At 62.4% G+C, this 19,991-nt stretch overlaps 1 protein-coding gene across 7 annotated transcripts in view; it reads left to right on the top strand.

Moving 5' to 3' along the window:
- The window catches only part of LOC117642838 (solute carrier family 12 member 5), a 114,190-nt gene that overhangs the window by 67,982 nt on the left and 26,217 nt on the right, over positions 1 to 19,991 (top strand). The window contains exon 1 of one of the 7 annotated variants that reach the window (XM_034381429.1): positions 18,585 to 18,695. The exons of the other annotated variants lie outside the window; for them this stretch is intronic. The gene's annotated coding sequence lies outside the window, so the exon portion shown is untranslated. Of the gene's footprint in view, positions 1 to 18,584; positions 18,696 to 19,991 lie in introns of those variants that run through there. 7 annotated transcript variants of the gene reach the window in all.

Raw genomic sequence — 19,991 nt, 5'->3', positions numbered from 1 at the left:
GCGCATTGTCTAGCGGTATCCCGTATCTCTCGTCGCACCGACCTCAAAAGCATTGTGCATGACGACCACGGGGATCATCCCCGCGGGCCTTATCCGGCGCGTCGTCGGGTCGGTCGTCGTCGTCATCGTCTTCACCGTCGTCTTCGTCGTCGCCGCCACCGTCGTCGTCGTCGAGTCGGTGGTGATGGTCGTCGTCGTCGTGGTCGAGTCGGTGGTCGTCGGGGCGACGCGCTGCACACGTATCGGCTTGCTAATCACGTGCTTTCATTGTGACTGACCGCATGGTTGGCTTTCACGCAATTTATTAGTCACGACGCCGTCCCGCCCCACCGCACCCGCCCCGCCCGCCTCGCCTCGCCCCGCCCCGCCGTCATAAATAATGAATCCTTTTATGTCCGCATTCAAAAGCCCGCGACCGCGTATATAACGGCAGCGTGAAAAAAGAGGAGGAGGAGCGAGAGCGGGGCAGTGGGGCAGGCGAGGCAGGCGAGGCAGCGCTGCGGGGATGTTGGCGTTGGCGCGGCGGGGCGGCAGGCCAACCTGATTTCGCTCGTCAAGGCTCGGCCTGCCTGGCTCGGCCGCGAAAATGGGCGGCGAAACAGCAGCAGCAGCCCTGCCTGCCAGCCCTGCCAGCCCCGCCAGACGGGCCCTGCCTGCCTCCAGCAGCCAGCCAGGCAGGCGTACGTCACTCTGACGCCCCTGATTGTGGTCGCTGTGTTTTGTGGTTTTTCGCGCCGTTGGAAAGAAAATGCCAAAAAGACGGCGCCTCCTCGTAATGACGATGCTGCTCGATTAATTCGCTTCGCACGTGTGTGTGTGTCTGTGTCTGTCTGTCTGACTGTCTGTGTGCGCGTGCGTGAGTGGGTGGGCGTGTGAGTGTGTGTACGCGTGTGCTTTTTGTAAAGCTGTTGGACTTTTTTAGCCGGGCCAGGGCGCCCCTAATGTCCTGTCTAGCGCGTTATCAATCATGATGAGGTCACTCAAGAGCGTGCGGCGCGCCGCGCAGGGCGGACGCGGATTTCGCCGCTCGGTCTCTCTCGCTCTGGTGGCGCCGCGCCGTCGGGGTGGGACAGAGACGGAGCGGCGGCGGGTAGGCCGCAGATAACATGCTGATTCGGCGAAGCCGCCGCTAACCGGCGCAGCCCCCGGGCTCGGCTCGTCGCTGCTTTCGTTCCGACCGACAACTGTGGCCAACGACTTGCGGCGCGCGGTGGCTCGTCTCGCCTGCTGGCTTTTAGCTTTCGCGGATCAGTGGGGAGTATTTTCTCGTCTGTCTTTTTTTTCTGCGCGCGCTGCTTTGTTCGCGCTCGCCGAATATTTGGCGGAAACAGAAGAGGATGAAGTGGGAGGCGGCCCCGATGATGGCCCAATGCCGGGAGCGGTGGCTGCAGAGGCAGTGGTGGCAGCAGTGGCAGCATGGCAGCAGTGGCAGCATGGCAGCAGTGGCATCAAGGGAAGCCGTGACGGCTTTTCCGCCTGGGCGATGAGGGGCTGGAGGAAAGTGGGAGCGTAATGCCCTAATGCTCACCCTTGGGGATCACTCCACGTCACGTCACGCCGCCGCCTTGGAGCCTTGCAGCGCACACCGTGCGGATCGCGCGCATCCTCGCGCTGTCCTTCTGCCCTTGGGGTACTGCCCTTCGAGATGCTACCCCGCGACACCTCACGGAGGTGACGTCACTTTCGTCAATACTTACACACCCTCAGGTTTTTTCGGAAAAAAAAGGAAGGGGTCATATAGCACCCACTATTGCCTACTTATACTGGACGGATTGTACGACAAGTTGCCTCCAAGATATGAAGGCAGGTGGTGGGGGTCATGCCCCCGTGACCCACCCCCTGGATACGCGTGCGTCTCCAGGATCTCCGTGACTCCCTGCACTGAGGCCACACTTTTCAGCCACCCTTGCACCTGCTCACCTCTCTGTGGCGTTTGAGCTACCTTTGTCTACGAGGCGGATACACTCGCTCAGCCATTTCGCGACTAGGAAGGTCTCTGTTCACTTTGCAGCCTTTTGTGAAACATTACTGAGTGTGTGCCTCCCTCGGGCCGGGCCGGGCCGGGGTTGGGCGGGGGCGGCAGGGGGTCGGCCGGGAGGGGGCAGGGTGGCCCTCGATCGACCCACGCCCCCTACCCTCTTGGTGGGCGCCCCACCCCCGCCGTGCCCCCTCGGCCCCCTCCCAAACGGGCTGCTGGGCCAGCCCGGCCAGGAGCAGGGCGAGCAGGGCTCTGTCCGCCGCGCGCCCCGCGCCCCACCCTGCACGAAGTGCACGAGAAGGCAGAGGCGGCAGAGGCCAAATGCAAAGCCAACCGCACCGGCTAGGCTGGCCGGCTCGCCGGGCCTCGGCCGACCGCGGCCCGCTCGGAGTCCGCTCGGACCGCAAGCTTTAGTGCCCCTCGTGCATGCATCATGCATGCCTCATGCATTCGGCCGTGCATTCGTTCCATCCATTCCCTGTCATCGCCCATCTTTGTTCATTCTCTTTCATTTTCCGTTCAACCCCATTCACCGCCATCAATTTTTCTTTCATTTTATCCCGTATATTTTCAGTGCTTCCATTCGGTACTTTTCATTTTTATTCCCGTGTTCTTTTCGTTTTGTGCCTTTGCATTAATTCTATTCTTCGCTCATCGCCGCGCCGCTCCCCCGCAGTCGCTCGCAGCAGTGCAGCGGGCACACGGTTACACACATGCCGGGGAAGCGTGGTCCACTGGGAGTTGGCGCGGGTTTGTTTGTGTGCACGTGTGAGAGTGAGTGAGTGAGAGACAGCGTCACATCGTGTCTGACATTTTGTTCCCATACTCTGTGCGCGTATGCTTGCTTGTGTGTGTGTGTGTGTGTGTGTGTGTGTGGTGTGTTTGCGCTCTGGTCCCACTGGGAGACCTGGCTGAGGCGAGGAATGCTTGATGTGCCGGGCGAAAGCGTTTGGACCTCGCTCCGCCGCCGCAGCACGGCACAGCACAAGGCGCAGCACCCCCAGCGGCTCGAAGCCCACGCAGACAGCGAGCACTGCGCTCCGAGACGCGGCGAGTCTGGAAGGTGCGGCCCGCGGCCCAGCGGCCTCTCCAAGACGCGCGTAAGAGAGTTATTTCAGCGCAGGCCTCTCCCCGCCTCAGCCGAGCACCGTGCCACTCGAGTGCGGGGGCCCCGCCAGGCCCCGCCACCCGCAGCCCCTTCCAGATAGGGACCTGCAAAAACATGCTCATCCCCGCTCCGACTCGCGGGGCGGGTCGGGGCGGGGCGGGGCGGGGTGGCGACGGATTCGACCTCGTTCCGAAGCCGAGCGGGAGAACAGGACCACTGGAACGCAGTGCAGTGTAAAAAGAGTTGTATCTGTCAGGGGCGGGCGGGCCGCGCAGACAGCCAGCCCGGGCGCCCGAGCAGCCAGCGGCAGCCAGGGCGACCGCGTGGCGGGGAGCCAACACCGCCAACTCACGAGCGCCGCCGCCACGCCCTGTGTACTTGTTACGGCCCTTTGAGTCCCGTATTGACACGCCGATGCAGGTCACCGTGCGCGTCTCCCGTCTCGCTCACTCTTCTGTAATCACGGCTCTGGCGGCCTCGTCACACAAACGGTGGGCCGGAACGCGGCCGGAACGCTGAGGGGTGCGGCCAGGCGGGCAGGGCGGGGCGGGGCACGGCACGGCAGGCGACACTGAAACATTGCCTGCCCTGTGAAATGGCGGCGGTAGGTCTATGGGATGCCGGCGAGGGGGCCCCAGCGGGGGCTGGTTGGGGATAGGGCGTTGGCAGCGCCGGATGTGGCAGAGTTATGGGTTTCCCAACAAAGGCGTAACTGCCCCTCCCTGCTACCCGCGCCGCTCTCCTGTGTTCGCCTTCTCGGGCCCTGGGCGCACTCTAAAAAAAATCAGTACAGAATTTTGTAACATGGTTACGCAGCTTTTTCAATAACATGTGTTACAGAAATTTGTATCACGATGGATACAATTTTTTTCTTTGTAACTTGGTTACAGAATTTCGTAACGGTTACAAAATTTGTAAACAGTCGTTATTCTTCCAAATCAAGCTTCAAAATGAGAATTTTGTTCGAACGTAGTCTCCGTGGGTCTGATTGAAGGTCCTTATGCCATCCTTCGAGTCACAACTTTCCCAGATGAACTCTGAGAAGTCGGGAATCGAACCCCAAACTCTGGGTTAACGGCCCGCCACGCTACCAACTGCGCTATGCGGACGCCGTGGAGGGAGCGGCGCAGGTAGCCGGTGACCTGAGGCGCGCGTGGTAAGGGACGGAGGCCTTGCCAGCCAAGCATACACGAGACTGAATCTCTTATTCAGAGTCGGGAAAAATAAAAGCACATGAAAACTCTAAGTTTAACTTGTCTCTATGGGCACTGCTGTTCAATTTTGCCGTTAAAACATTATGTTTGAATCTCTGATACAGAATTTAGTATCCAGTTACAATTTTCTGTATCAGTTATGTTACAAACATAATATTGTAACCTTCATGTAACAAATTTCTGTATCAAGCTCCAAAATGATTCATTTTTCTGTAACCGGCACATCTGATACAAAATTCTATATCACTTATACAAATATTCGTAACCAATGCAGGTGATACAAAATCCTGCATCAAAAATGATACAAAATTCTGTAACTTTTTTTAGAGTGCGGCCCTGGGCCTCTCCACCTCCGCAGGGCCGGCACACTGATTCGGAAGAGTCGCTTGGTCGCTCTGTCTCTGTCGCACTCATGCGGCGTCACGTGTGGGTGCGAGTGAGACAGAGCGACGACTGCTCGGAATCGCCCGCGTGCGCCCCGTCCACCGTCGCCCCAAAACACCCACCTCATCGCCACACCATACCTAGCGCCAACTCAAAGCCCTGTTCGATGGTGCTCCAGCACTGGCGACCCGACAGACAGACAGACAGCTCGTCGGACAGGCGGACGACACCTCGCTCGGTGGGGCACGACGTCCCCAAGAGGGGCCCGCTGGGATCCACCCTACGCGACCCGTTTGTCCGTGCGTTTGTGCGTGTGTATGTGCGCGCGTGACACGGACACGCCGTGTATAGCCTTGCGTGCCGGGGGTGGGGAGGGGTGTAATCGAAGCCACTGCACATCGCTCGCTCGCAAAATCCACTTACCCGACGTTACTCGCCTGGACTGTTCTGAAGCCTCGCCGTGGCCTTTTTCGTTTTGCTGCTTCTCGCGGATTTTCCTCCTGCACACCCAGCCGCGCTCTGTACTTCTTGGTATTTGCTCGGCTCGGGGGCGTTTGGCAGTGGGGCGCTCTGCGGGGCGGGATTAATAAAAGCGGGGAATGAAAAGTCGCGGGCCGAAAGCGAACAGCAGACCTGCGGACACTTCGAGCCTGGGTAATGGTTCGTGGAAGCAGCGAGGCTGGTCCGCGGGGTCCGCGGAGCCAAGTCTTCGGGGAAACGACAACGTTTAGTCGAACAACAACAGCACTCTGCGCATTCTGCACCGCGCGCGCAGAGTGTCTTGCTGCTGTAGTTTGAGTCTGCGGTGCCCCACACTGCCACCGATGCTCGCTGCTGCTCTTCCGAATGCAACAGTGATCTGCACTAATGGCTGAGGCGGCGGCAGCGCCGAGCCGCACCGCATGCCGCCGCCTTGTCGACCCGCTTTACGGGCAAGCTGATTTCCGCGGCGGCTGTAAAATTACGACAGAAAGTTTGGTCGGCGAGTTTACGACGTCTTGTAGGTGCTTTCCCTTGTAGCTGTGTATCGCGAGTTTACGACGAGAAACTGACGGCGCTGTCTCTCTCGCTCCCGGCGGGACGCCACAGGACTGAGAGGAGAGAGAGAGAGAGAGAGAGAGAGAGAGAGAGAGAGAGAGAGAGAGAGAGAGAGAGAGAGAGAGAGAGAGCACTCTTTGGAATGTGGGAGCGGGCGGGCGGGGCGCCAGGCGCCGCATAGGCAGTCCCGCGGGACAGGCGTGTCCGCGTGGTGCCTACCTCGCAGGCGCTCTCCACCGCGAACGGACGCCCAGCCTCGGCGTGTGGCAGTGTGGCGGACTGGGCCGCCGGGCCGAGGCGCCTGGCCGTGTATTCCCCCGTATTTCATGGCCTGCATGCGGCCTGGTCGTGCGCCGCCTGGTCTTGAGCCCCTGTCTGACCAGGACACCGTCGTCGGGTGCCCAGCCGAGCGAGAGAGACAGATACATTGCCATGGACACGGGACGGCAACAGATGCTGCTGTGAGCGCTGTGTGTGTGTTGGTGTGAGTGTGTGCGCGCGCCACACGCGGTGTGGAGGTGAGTGGTTGGTTCGCCACGGCGCGCGGGGCGCTGGGCGGAAATCGATGCAGCCGTTATTTTGTAATTCCGCAGCACCTGGTGGCCTGGCCCGGCCCGGCCCCTCGGAGGCTGCCGCCAGGGCCCCCTCGGGGCGCCTAAAGGCCTCAAAGAGAGGCCCTGCAGATGACGGTCTCAGTCGTTATTGGGGAGGCTGTGGAGTACAGACCGCATCGTTCGTCTGTTCTACTCGTCGGGCCATTACGCAAAATCTCCGGCCGAGTCGGCGCTGTCTGCGCTGCGCGGGGCGTTTTGACGTGGCCTGTCCCCGTTCGTCCGCCAACAAGTTTTCTCCTTCGCTCAATCACCGTTCCGCCCTGGGCCGGAGCCGCCCCCACCCCCTTCCCCCGTCCCTGCCGCTCGGCCCGGCAGGAGTTGGAAACTTGCTCAGGTTGACTTCTTGTTTGATTCGCCACGTATTTAGCATCGCGGAGGAAAATCATCTCACCGCCTGCTCCTTCCGGGGGCCCCAGTCCACTCCGGCCTAACCGGGCAGGGCAGTGTAGGGGCGTGCCTCCCCCACCCCCACGTCCCTCGCGGCGGCAAGTTCATGGTAGGAATTATTATGACCTCGACGAAACTTGCTCGAGGAAGACTGCTAAACTATCGCTTCGACTGTGGGTATCCGAAGGCCGCCCCTCCACTCGAAACTCGGAACGCCTCTCGGAACGCCCCTCGGAACGCCTCTCGGAACGCCTCTCGGAACGCCTCGTTCCATCCATCTAAGAGGAGGGAGGCCAAGTCCGTGCTCCCTCGCCGCTGGCGCGCCGGTCCCTGCGTAACGACGAATTGATGACCACGGCGGGGGAAAGCTGGAAAGATAATTTGTAATTTTCGTCATCACTGGCCGCGCTGAAGCTCGAGGCGCTGGAGGCTGGGAGGCGGAGGCAGGGATTTCGCGTCGCGACGACAGTGGGACAACTGTGAAAAAACTGGAGTCAAATCGAGTAAAATGTCAACTCTTAGTAACGTCGGTTTGACCGAGAGAGTGACTTCTAAAACTAAAAGTTTGACTGAATTTCTGCCGCAGATGCAGCCCCTTCAGACCCGCGTCTATTGCGACCTATTTGCACCCGATGCGACCCGGGGCTGCCCGGCTCAGCGCGCCGTATATACAGGACCAGATTCGCCTGACGTAGCAAAGATAAAACTCGTGAACTTTTCCCGGCATAGGACTCGGAGCCCCCCAGCCAGCCCAGTCGTGCTCGCACTTGTGCCCCGCCGAGGCCCCCGAGCCCCCAGGCGCCGCGACGCCCGTTACCCCCCCCCCCCTCTCTCTCTTCCCACTCCCCACTCCTCGATACGGGCACGTTGCCAGGCCCACTTTTTTCGCTGCATTTCAATTTGATATATTCTATTTCATGAGTTTCGGATTTGTGCGTGGGAGAACGTTCCCGTGAGCTTTGATTTGCAATTTTTTTGGGGGGATGTTTTTTTTTTGCGTTTGTCCTTTTTTTTCTGGTGTTGCGCCATCGCGATCGTGGAATGCATGCGGCCTCACGAGGCTCCCGGATTTTCCCGCAATTCCCAGAACTGCAGCCGCGTGTTGAAAAATTCACCGATATTTCTCTTTTTTTTCGACCGGCGTGCTGGTGCGTTGGCGTGAGCGGAATGCTGCCCACGGGTCGGACTGCCGGACCAGACAGAGTACAGAGTAAATAGATTATCGTATTGATTTGGTTGTCCCGGCCTCGCTCTGCGGCTTGGCCTCTTGTCTGCGAGAGAGGGGTGGCCCGGCCGGCCGGCCAGGCGGGTCCGAGCCGAGCTCCCCAGAGTCGCAGAGAAAGGCACGAGGCACGACCGGGGACGCCGCGACGCGCGACAGTTTTCCCCGGCGATGTTTTCATTATATTTCCGTGAATAATGTTGGCTGCTGTAAGTGAAGCCAAAGTGGGATGTCGACTCCGGGACCACTCCGTCTTGGCCCCGCCCCACCCCGCCCCACCCCGTCCTCGTTGGAGCAGGTGCGCGCTCCGCACGGCGGCGGCTTGTTCGGTGCGATAGTCTGTAAACAGGCTCAGGCAGCTATTCCGGAATCGCCTCTCTCTCTCTCTCTCTCTCTCTCTCTCTCTCTCTCTCTCTCTCTCTCTCTCTCTCTCTCTCTCTCTCTCTCTCTCTCTCTCTTCCTCTCTCTCCCTGGCCTCCCCATGGCGCCGACCTTTCACCTTTTGAGCAGCACCGCCCCGCCCCGCAGCTGCTGTATCCCCTTTCTCCTTCCACCCCACAGCCTCCCTCCCCTCGCCGCCTCGCCACGCTTGTGTCCTTTCTTGCCTCTGAACCGCTGCAGCGCCACGGCCGCGCCACGGCCGTGAGCAGGGAGCGTGTAAATGGGTTATTCCCCTTGAGCCGTGCCTAACGCAGCCCGCCCCGCCCCGCCCCGCCCCGCCCCACTAGGAGCGCGCCTCTCGTCCCCCAAGGGGTGCTCCGCCCGGAGCCACGCCGCCCCGCCCCGCCCCCCTCGCAATCGGGGCGCGGTGTGCGCTCTCGAGGAATCGGTATACGCGTTGCCGCGCCGAGTGGGGAAGCCATCTGCGGGAGACGGCGCGGAGAGCAAACGCAACCAAACCCGCACCCAGCTCGCAGAAACGGCCACCGTAACAAACATTTCGCTCGACATGAAAGAGTTTTCCAAATTTGCTCTTCTGAATTTGATGCTGCTTTGCCTCGCGAGACGCGGACGCTTCGGACTGGAGGTTTTGGTTCGGTCGGCACTCCGGCGCGGCGGTGACGACGACGAGCTAATAATGTGTCCCTTAAGGCGAGTGCGCGCCAAAACAGCCGAAGCAGGCCGTGCCCTCCTAAAGGGAGTCCCGTAAAGCTGCGGCCGGCCCTCCGTCCCCGGCCCTTCGTCCTCGGACAACCCTCGGGCGAGCCGCCCTCAGCCCCAGCGGCCCTAGCGGCCCAGGCGGCCGTTCCAGCGGGGCCCAGTGGCGGCGGTCATTTTCCTTTGATAGACGCTGTCACTGCCACGGCACTGCCACTACTGAGGTGGACCGAATGTGACGTCCCAAGGACGGCAAGGTCCCGGCGGCCAGCCGTGTGTGTGTGTGTGTGCGTGTCGGATCGCATGCTCGCCCTTTCCACCGAAAGGAAACAGCCGTTTTTCGGGCAACCGGCGCGGCAAAGCAACCCGGCTCGGCGGGCAGGGCGAGGTTGGATCGCGGACTCCGGCGCGGACTGGACCGTGAACCGCGAATTGGATTTTGATCGATCCGCGATGGCGCCAGGCGGGAAGCGCGGCCCCACACCTGCGGGCTGCTTGCGAAGCGTGCCTGTCTCTCTCGCACTCGCGGAGCGTAAGAGCGGAGAGAGAGACGGAAGGTTCGGAAGGTGTGGTGGCACGCCCGCGGCCCTGGCGGCCCGGCGGCGAAAAGCGGGGAAATATGTGTGTCACGAGTATTTGGCGGGAAGGGGGGGGGAGCCGCCGGTGGAATCGGATACTTTGGTCGGGGAGCCACTTTTCCGGTGACAGGTCAGGGCACGGCGACACGCCCCGCCTCTTTCTCTCCAAGGAGACGCACAACGCGATCCAATTTCATCCTGTCACGTCACATTCATATTCGTGTTACTGGCGACGGGGACGGGGATGGCAAGCACGCCGACGCCGCCGCCGAATTCTCGCTTTTGCCGTTGGCGCCTCGGTCTCTGTCTTGCCGACGTTCCGTTCGGGATGTACGAATGTACGTACCTGGGACGTCGCGTCCGTGTCACGTGTGGCGGGGCGTCGCTCTGCCGTGACCACTCTGACAAGCCTGCATTATTCCTGCCGCCTGCAGACTGGCTCTCTCTCTCTCTCTCGCTCTCCCCCTCTCTCTTCCCCTGGCGCTCCCCGGGGCCCACCACTGGCCGGCCGTGCCACGCCCAGCCATGCCACCACTTTCACCGCGCCCCACGCTACACCGTTATTGCAAGTCCATCACACTGTCAGTACGTTTGCGTTTCACAGGGCTACACCCGTTCACCATCAGCAGCACCCTCCTCATCCCGCCACACCGCCTTGCGACCACTTTTCAACCGCCCTGTTACGATTCCAACCCCCATCACCCGAGTCATCACCATTCCAACCTCTACACACGGACTAATCCGACCCGTTGACCGTCGCAACCTGTTTGCCATTCCATCCCCTTCACCATTCCAACGCGGCATCAACATTCCCACGCCCCTTCACCCATTCCGTCCTCCGCCCCGCCGCCCCACTGCCCTAATGGTAGCGCTCGTTTTGTCGCGACACACGCCTCCCCGCCCCGCCCCGCCCCGCCCCGCCCCGCCTGGTCCTGCTGGCATGGTCACGGCCGCGCCCCGATCCTGCTGACCTCATGCCGATGACGGCGGTGCCATGGCGGCCATGGCGGTGCGGCGGTCCCCACACAAAGGGCCAGGACGCTGCATCGCTCCCATAATCTCCTCTCGGCCGCCACCCCGGCCTGCCTGCCGTGGCCTGCCTGGGCTTGCCGCTCGGCTCTACTTACCTCCTCGAGTTGCAATGCCCGCCCGGCCACGCCATAAAGTATGCATGACGGCCAGGGCGGCCAGGGCGCGGAACCTTGTTGACCCCGCACAGTGTAGTGTACACGCCCGGTAAATTAAGGAGCATTACTTAATTGCGCTTCAAGAGCCGCTTCACAGGCCGCGCGGCCTCTTGACGTCCCCCTCCATCACTCCCTCCCCCCTTCCTCGTGTTTGTGTGTGTGTGTGTGTGTGTGTGTCTCCGACACTATAAATCAACCACTCTGTCCGCTCTAGGTACCCGCCCCTTCGGGTTGGCCCCCCGGGCTTGATAGATGACGGCGTCGTCAAATCTATCGGCGAGGCCGAATCACTGCGAGGAGGGGGGGGGGGGGTCGCGTCGCTTTGCACTACACGCTCACTCAGCCCCCGAGTCGGGTCCTCCGTACTCACTCCGCTTCAGCGGCTTCAGCCGAGGGGAAAATGGCGCGCCGGATGCGTATCTCTCTGCGGGCGTGTTCCTCACGGCTCCCCTCGGTTCCCCTCGGTTCCTCGGCATCAATAACTAAAAATGTTGTTATCGGACGGGCAGGGTGTCCGCGGTGACACACTGGGACCGTCCCGTGGCAGCCTCCAAGACGGACCGGCCAAGGTATCCCCCCTCGCCGAGGTGAAACATTCACCGGCGGATGAAATAGTCAGAAACGCGATGTTTTCCGCACTCCCCGGCAGCGCTAATATTTGATGGAAAACGCTGCGGCCGGCCGGCCGGCCCCGGAGAGTGCTGTTGCTGGTCGGGAAATGGATGCAACTCACAGATTAATGGAGAGAAAGTGCTTTCGCCTAGTTTGTGCAGGCGAAATTTGCCGACAACGGCCCGGCCCGCCTGCCTGCCTGGCTGCCTGCCTGGCTGCCTGCCTGCCTGCCTTCAGGGCTCCGCTGGGGCGCGGCCTACACGAGCCCCTCTCCAAGACGGCTCGCCACGCCCCGACGCCTTGCGCTTTTGCCGGGGCTCCGCCACCCCCTGACTGCCCTAAGGGCTCGCTGGCTGTCCCCACCAGGGTGGGGCCTTGCCGGGCCTTGCCGGGCCTTGCCGGGCCTTGCCCTCGCTGCATCAACGCGCGCTGCCCTATTAGGCAGCCCCCGGGAAGCCCCCGGGTGGCGCCTCGCGGTTGTCTCCCCATCTTGAGGAGGGTCTTTGCGAGCTTCCCGGGCGTTTATCTCATTGGTTGTCGCACTTTGAGGCTGCCTGCCTGCCTCGCTGCCTGCGGTGCGGTGGGGTCTCTTTGTGTCGGTCGCGGGCCTCGCCAGCCTCACCATGGCATCGCCTTTGTCGTGGCCTCGCCCCGCCCCGCCTCGCCGCGCTGCGGTGTCAGTGATTGGACAGTCAATAGGAAAGGTGGTGGTGACACTAGCGGCAGTCGGGAGGGGATCACCATCCGAGCGATTCAGAAGAGCGCTGCGGCGGGGAAGCGGGTACGCGGAGGTTACGTGGGCATCTTGATCCTGTCCTAGGCTCCTCCACTGTGGCGTCCTGAGCACGCCGTGGGGTTGAGCGGGCCGAAAGAGAGGGGAAGAGAGTGGGAGCAACGGGCCGCCGGGTGGGACGGAGAGAGACAGCGCGCGTTGATGATCGCCGCCTTTGACAGCCCCACGGCACGGCCGGTTGATCGATCCAGCCTCCCCCACCACGCCCCCCACCATCTCCAGCTCCGCCCGCCCCGCGCCGCGCCCCGTCCTGGTCCTGACCCACATAGAGGAAGGCACCCATCTCTCCTTCTCGCTCGCGCCCGCCGTGTCTCACCTCCCTCCGCGCCGACTGTCTGTCTGCCTGTCTGTCTGTCTGTCTGCCTGCCTGTCTGTCGCGCCGCTCCGATTCCGAATCGCACGTGTTATTATTGGACTGGGGCGTGTCTGCCGTGCCGCGCCCTGCAGGCTCAATCCGCGGCTCTCGCCCCGACTCTCTCGCACTCATGGGGCGTCCGGCACAGGTGCGAGAGAGACAGAGCGACGAAAGCGGCCCTCGGAATCCCAGACCGAAGCCCTTTATCCGGCTATGAGAAACTGAGCGTGCGGAGCGTGCGGCGGAAACAATTGGGAGCGAGACCCCCATTACAATCAGGGCCCCTTCATGGCGGTGACGTCAGCGTGACGTCATGACTGGCGGGCGGTGTGCCCACCCTCACGAAAAAGTCAGTATGGACACCGCGGCGCGAGACTCGGCCGGAGACGAGGGTGGCCGATGCGGCGGCCAGCGTGGCCGTTTTCATACGGGGTGGCCGTCGGAGTCGAGGAGCCGGTTGTTTGTAACACTGCCCGTTGGCGCAGGGCGGGGCGGGGCGGTCCTGGGTGCTCCGCGGGTCCTGCCCCGAGTGGCGCGCAAACCCGGGCTGGCGGTTTGCTGGCTTGTTCTGCGGTGGGCGCCATAGAAGGGTTCAGTGGGCTGCGAGGCGAGGGCGTCCCGTCCCGTCCTGTCCCTCCAGTCCCGGGCTGTCCTGCCCGCGACCCGGGACCAGGGAGCGGCGGCAACGCGGCGACCTGGCCCAATCTGATAGCTGGCTGACCCGGTTCGAGAGCTACTCCTCCACACCACATCGACGAGCCGGCCGTGGACAGGGGCAGACGGACAGACAGACAGACAGACAGACAGACAGACAGACAGACAGACAGACAGACGGGGCAACATTTATTGCCGTCGACTTTTACTGCAAATTGCCTTTGCCTTGTTAGAAAAGTTGGGAGTTGGCACACGAGCGTGTGGACGCGGACGCTATGCTGACGCGCAGCGTGGGAAGGGAGGGCAGTTTGTGTCTCTTGACCTGCCTCTCCTCTCAGTTGACACCTTTCTATTCTACCTAGAAATATTGACAGCAAAATAAATTATGCAAACATTCCTCTGGAAAATCCTATTTTCGCCCGTTTTAGTACCCGTCCTCAGCTCTCTCGATCCAATGTGGGCGCTGCGGGGCGCCGTCATGCCCTCTATGATATTCTTGAACTAAAAGTCTGTTCCTGGTTTCATTTTTCCCTCCTCGCAGTTTATTCCTTCATCCGAAACGAGACGAATTAAAACTGTGATTAGACGTACACAGATGTGCCAGCCGCGCTGTTGCTGTTGTTGTTGTTGGTCCTGCTGAATGTTTAACAGTCGCCCCTCATCATTTTCCTCTCCCTGTTGCCGTCCCCGCCCCGCCTGCTCCGCGCGGTCTTGCACCGCCGGTGTCGAGGCAACTCTACGTTATGCTGTTTCCTAATTTATCGCTTCACTGAAAGCGTCTCTCCTCCCGGAGCGTGCCGTGCCGCGCCGTGTGCCGTGGGGTGCCATGGTGCCATCGGCGCGCGCGCCTGCCGAGGCCAAGGGAGGTCCGCTCATTATCCACGGCACGTCGTTAGGATCAACCGGGTAAAAACGGGCCGGGAAAAGCGGGTGCCACCTGAGAGGGTACGTCGTCGTCGTCGCCAGATGAAGTTTGCCTAGTTGCTTCCCATTTTAGCAGCGTCATTCACGGGCCGGTGGCCACGGCGTGGCGGGGCGGGGCGGAGAGGGGGGACGGGCCTGGCCTCGTGGCGCCCCGGGAAAGAGAAGTGCGGCCACGTCTGGGAAGTTGGTGGCGCCCCCCGACGAGGACGACGAGGACGGCGACGTCGCCGCCCTCCACATGCACTGCTTCTTGCCGCTGGGCCGCTGGACCGCCGGCGGCGGAGCGCTTCCCGGCCGCAGTGCCGCAATGGGGCAAAAAGGAATAACACCAACCAGCAGCGCAAACAGACTGTGCAACCGCGCGGCGGATGTTTGAACGCCGCGCCATAAATGTTCCAAAGGGGAGGGAAGAGCGGCGCGCCCTCCGCGGTCACCTCTGGAGCTGGAAGGAAGAAGAGGATTCCCGGAGACCGAAGATCTCACGCCTCGCCGCCCTACAAGGCGATCATGAAGCATGACTTGAGTGACCAATAGTCTTAATCATTTTCACCAATTTTTTTTCAAGGTTTTTCTTAAGTGTGTTTTTTGGAAAAAGTCTCACAGACTTGTCTAGGTCGAAGCAATGCTCTGCGTCCAGGAACCCTCGCGAGAGGGAAGTTACTGTCTTTCAAAATGCGATTTCTGACGCCGTGGCCGCGAGGGCTTTGTAACCGTGTCTGTGCTGGTTCCGCGGGCCGTGCGGAATTGGGTTAGCTCGCTCAGCAGACAGGGCAGGCAGCCAGGCAGCCAGGCAGCGGCCCGGGTCCACAGCCCAAGTGGCGCTGAAAAGCACCTTGTGTTTGTCTTGGAAAAGATAAGGGGGACATAATGTGGCGTGGATGTGCAGGGCCTACAGGACCTCCTCCCCGGCCGGGAGGTGCGGCTGCCTGCCTGCCTGCCTGCCTGCCTGCCTGCCTGGCCGGCTGGCCCGGTGAAAGAGGCTTACGCCCTTGGTCAGGGCGGCCCGCCTGGCTGCCTGTTGTTTGCCCAAGTTGTACGTTCCAGGTGCGCGAAAACAGGCGAGTTTTAAATCCTCCCGCCGGCCTCCCCTCCCCGGCCGGCCTGCCCGCGCGGCGACTTGCAGCAGGACTCGCAGGAACGCGGCACCGCCCTTGACCGTGCGCGGGGCGCGGTAGCGGGCTTGTGGGAGGAGAGCCTTTTCCTGGCACTTTTTGTTCGACCGCGCGGCCGCGCACTCCCCGGAGGCCTCGCAAAACAGCTTTACTGAATGTCTCTTCTTTCCCGTTGCAGGTTGGTACACCGTGGCGCGCCGGAGTGGGTGCAGCAGCGTGCCCGACCCGACGCAAGTACGGATGGAAGTGCAGCTTGACACGCGGCGGCGTGGCGGCTCCCGTTTTGGATCAATTGAAAATGAAACGCATCCGTCCGACGGCCACCTGTTAGCGGCAGGGACACGAGCAGATGTCATGTGTCCGACGCGTCCGAGCTGCCCCGTCAGCCGCGGGGACATGACGACGACCCGGCCGGACGAGGCAGGCGAAACGCGACAAAAAGTACGCCTGGAAAGCAGAAAAAGAAAACGGGCGTTTGACGTTGCGTAGGCTAGATTAGCGAGACTCCTCTTGCGTTGCGCTGTCACGAGTGAGGCGCGTCAAACTAACAAAAATCAGGAAATAAACGAGAGCGGCATCTTGAGCATGGCGCTCACCCTGCAGCCCGCAGCCTCCTCAAGACCATAATGTAGTGTGTTGTCCTTGTCCTGCAAGAGAGCACAAGAAAACGAAAACAAAAAGAGACTCGAAAACGCTGACCGTCCTCCATCCCAGCGCTTGGCCGAGGACGCGCGAGGACGGCCGGGGAGGAGATGGAGGAGGGGAGGGGCTCCGAAATGTCCTGCCGGAGTTGGTGACCGGTCTGGTGGTGGTGGCCGCAGCCTTCGGTCCTCTTCGGCCCTTGGGCAGACACGGCGCCAAGCACTGCCGGCGTAGGACCTCTCGGGGCCAGGACAGAACGCTCTCCGGCCGACCCCGCCCCGCCACGGCTACGCCCACTCTCGCGTCGCCCCACCGTGCGGTCCATCCCGTCCCCTGTCCGGGCCTCGGTCCGGTCCGGGCCTGGCGCCTAGCCGGATCGAAGCATCCTATCCTACCTGTGTATCCGCTGCCGTGAACACCGCGCCCGTCCCAGTTCTCGCACCGGCCGCGCCGCCGCCCGCACAACAGCCAGGCTTATTGTTTCCTAAAAGTTGCCAACTTTCGCCGCGGCCAACAATTTAATAATAATCCCCGCCGAAAATTATTTGTTTGCCTTCCGCGGTGCGGGCGTCGCTGCGCTTTTCTTGTTGTTGTTGTTGCTGCTGCTGTATTCCCCTTTCCATGTTGTTATCCCTTTCCGCCTGCTTCTTATATTTTCGTTATTGGTACTTTTTCCCGGCCTCGAGCCTCCCAGGCCTGGCGGCAGCGCAGCGTGCCGCTGTGTGCGGAAGAGGGGGGCGCGGCGTCAAATTAAGAGATTTCCAGCATCGTTTATTTAAGCTGTAAAAACTTTTGCCCGGCCGGAGCCGCGTGCGCCGTTTGGCTTCGGCGAGACGATATCGTCGTCGCCGCGATATTTTTGCTTCCCGTTTTGTTTTTCTTTTCTTGCTATTCCTATTTTTATGATTGGTGATCATTATTGGACCGGCCGCCGCGCTCGCGCTGCCTCTTGCCCGTCGTGGCGGCGGTGGCGGTCAAGGGTGTGTGTGTGTGTGAGTGTGTGTGTGTGTGTGTGGCCTGCGTCCATTGTTTCATGTTTTATTGGGCCATTATGTTCTTTCCCGTTGCCATGGACACGGATTGATAGGAAGTGTGTGTGTGTGGGGGGGTGGGGTCAGTGCGTGTGTGCGTGTGTGTGCGTGTAGGCGCCGCGTCATGCCTCTTTCGCTTTCCAGTGGCGTGGCCTTATAGCGCACGAAACGAAATGACGGTCGGCCACCACGCTCCTCGACGTCGGCAAAGGGAAAAAACGGGAAAATCCAAGAAAATCCCGCGCTTTTCCTCGCGAGCCGCGGAGCCGCGGAACGCGATCATTTATTGAGGTTCGGCGGCCGGCGGCGTGGAGCCGCGTGGAGCCGCCTCGCCTCGCCTCGCCCCGGTCTGGCCCACGCTAAGTGGCTTAGAGATGGCAGCGAGACAATGCTCGTTGGCGGGGGGCTTGGCCTTCTTCGCCTTCTTCGCCAGCGGGCCGCCCCGCCGCCGGCACCCCCCGCCCCCGCCCCGCCCTGGTGCCAGCCACAATATTTTCGGGGGGGAAAGGAAGGGGGTGGGCGCGCCGCGCGCTCACCTGGGCCGGCCGAGGCGGGCTGCTGCTGCTGGGCCACAATAACGCCGGATACCAATATCCGTGCAAAATGCCTCCCCCTTCCTCCCCGCCCCCTAGGCCGCCTGGCCAGCGCCGCCGGCACCGCCACCCTGTCCCGTTCAGCCTGCGGCGAGGCCTGGGGCGAGGCCTGCGGCTAGACTTGCCGCGTATCGAAATCCGAACCGCCGTGTTCCCACCTCGTGGAGCGCGGCGCGCGGAGCGTGGACCGTGGAGCGGGGCCGGGCACAAAAGAAACGGCGCCGCGCGGCGTCGCGTTTCCCGGTCCCGTTTCGCTGCCGCCTGCACTTTAATTACGGAGACAGGTGCAGCAGTGACACCACACTGTGAATGCCGCGCCGCGCGGAGCCGCGCCCCGCCACGCCCTGCACCGCGGTGTTTGCAGGGGCCTGGGGCTGCAGGCTGCAGGCTGCAGGAAGGGTGGAGGTTACGCTACGCAGGAGTTACGCAGGATTGGGGGTAGTTGGACGCGGCGTGGGGTGGGGCTGGTGGGGCCCGGTGGGGCCCGGGGGGCGGGGGGCGGCGCGGTGGGGCGGCGGGCCGGGGGGGGGGGAGGGGCTCGGCTCGCGTCGGGATGCTGGGAGACATGCGGCGGCGAGGCGGGAGCGGCCGAGCCGAGCCTGGGAGAGATCGAAGCCGTGGCGCGAGAGAGAGGGACAGAGGGTCGGGAGAGCGGCCTGCGGGAGAGAGAGGGACGGGAGAGCGGCAGAGCGGCGGGAGAGCAGGGGGCGGGGGCGGAGGGATGCTGGGCTGGGCCAGGCGGGGCTGGGGCCAGTCTGCCCGCGGATGTGGCCCTGCCCAGGCCGAGCCAGCACGCCAACGCAGGCACGGTACGGAGCGGTGCGGAGCGGCGCGCAGCGGCGTGTGGGAGCGCCCCGCCACGCCTAGGCCGTCGTCGTGGTCGCGGTCCGACCTGGTCCGCGCGTCCGTCCGCGCGTGTGTCTAGTGCAGTGAGAGTGCCGGCCAGAGTGCCCAGTGTCCGCCATGGATGAGGAGCTCAGCCCCGGCAAGGCCAGCACCGCGTCGGGGGCGTCGGGCTCGGCGGCCGCCCGCTCGGCGCAGGGCTCCCTAAGCGGCGGCTCGCCCGCGGGGTCACCCAACGCCCCCGGGTCCCCCGCCCTGCCCCCGCCGCCGCCGCCAGCCGTGTGCGCGGCCGCGGCGGGCAACTGCTCCGCCAAGGACGCGGAAAAAGGCAAGCAGGATAAGAAGTGTGTGTGTGTGTGTGTGTGTGTGTGTGCGTGCGTGCGTGCGTGCGTGCGTGCGAGAGTCAAGTGCTCAGTCAAGCACGCCCTCGTCGTGCCGGCGGAGATCGCTCCATCCCCTCCCCTACCTGCCCCCACCCCTCCGCCGCACTGCGTGGACTGCCTAATTACGCTGGACTTCCCTCCCCCTCCCCTCCCCTCCACTGCCCCGCCCTGCACCGCTTCCGCTGCACCCCCTTTTGTCACTGAGGCGGGCACGGCGAGCCTCCCTCTCGCCGCAGCAGCAGCCCATCGCAGCGATCGGAAAAATGACGTAATAAAATCCGAGTAAGCGCTTTCTTTTTTTTCCCTCCCGGCGCCGTAACGGAATATTGGTGCTGCTGCCGTCTGCAGCCGCGAAGGCGCCTTCCAGCCCCCGCCGCCCCCGCGGTCGCGGTGGAGCAGGCTCTAAGCCGAAAAGACAATTCTCGGTGCTCGCTCTCTCTTTTGCCCGGTTTTGCCGGCGGTTTTGCCGTTCGCTCCGCCGTTCCGACTCGCCGCTGGCATTTTCATCCGCGTCGCCCTCCCCTCGGAGTAATGTCACCGCCTTGCGCCGCCTCGCGCGGACGGCATTCCCAGGCATTCCGGCCGGCTTCAAAAATCCGGGCCACCGCCTTCCCGGCGCGAGTTTAACGCCCCGCGCTCTCAAATCCCCGGGCCCGCGGCGCTTAACTCGGATTGAGTACACTTTGTGGATAAAGAACTCGAGCTGGGTGGTGGCGGCGGTGCGGTTCGAACCACCGCCACGCTGACTGCTGCCGCGCTGCCGAGGGCGTGGCACCGCATGCCTCACTTGGCCTCACCTGCCCGCGGCCCCCATTCCTTTTTTCCTGTTTTTCCTTGAACGCGGATCAGCGCAGAAGACCTGTCTGGTGCACCCGGAAAAGTTTTATCTCGTCCCTCGGCATGCTGCGGAGGGGTCCATTGGCAATCACATTACGCTACCGCCAATACAGCTCATAAGGCCGTTTTTAAGGCCTTATAAAAGCCTTTTTTTCTTGCCGAGAACGTAAGTCTGGACACTTTTTGAGGACTAGTCGTCCGAGAATAGGCCAAACACCTTTACTGGGTGAGCGCGAGAGAGACGGAATGTCGCCAAGTAGCGGCCCAGTGAACTCTGCTCTCGTGAATGGGGCACGCCGTCGACAACGCGCCGTGCTCCGCGCTGCCCTGCGTAAAGGTGGTCCCTGCTCACCGGTTCGCTCTGTCTCGCACCCGCACCGCCCCACGAGTGCGAGAGAGACAGA

This window comes from Thrips palmi, unplaced genomic scaffold (genome assembly GCF_012932325.1).
Source record: "Thrips palmi isolate BJ-2018 unplaced genomic scaffold, TpBJ-2018v1 HiC_scaffold_16, whole genome shotgun sequence".
NCBI classification, from domain to species: Eukaryota; Metazoa; Arthropoda; class Insecta; order Thysanoptera; family Thripidae; genus Thrips; species Thrips palmi.
This window is presented reverse-complemented; position numbering and strand designations above follow the sequence as displayed.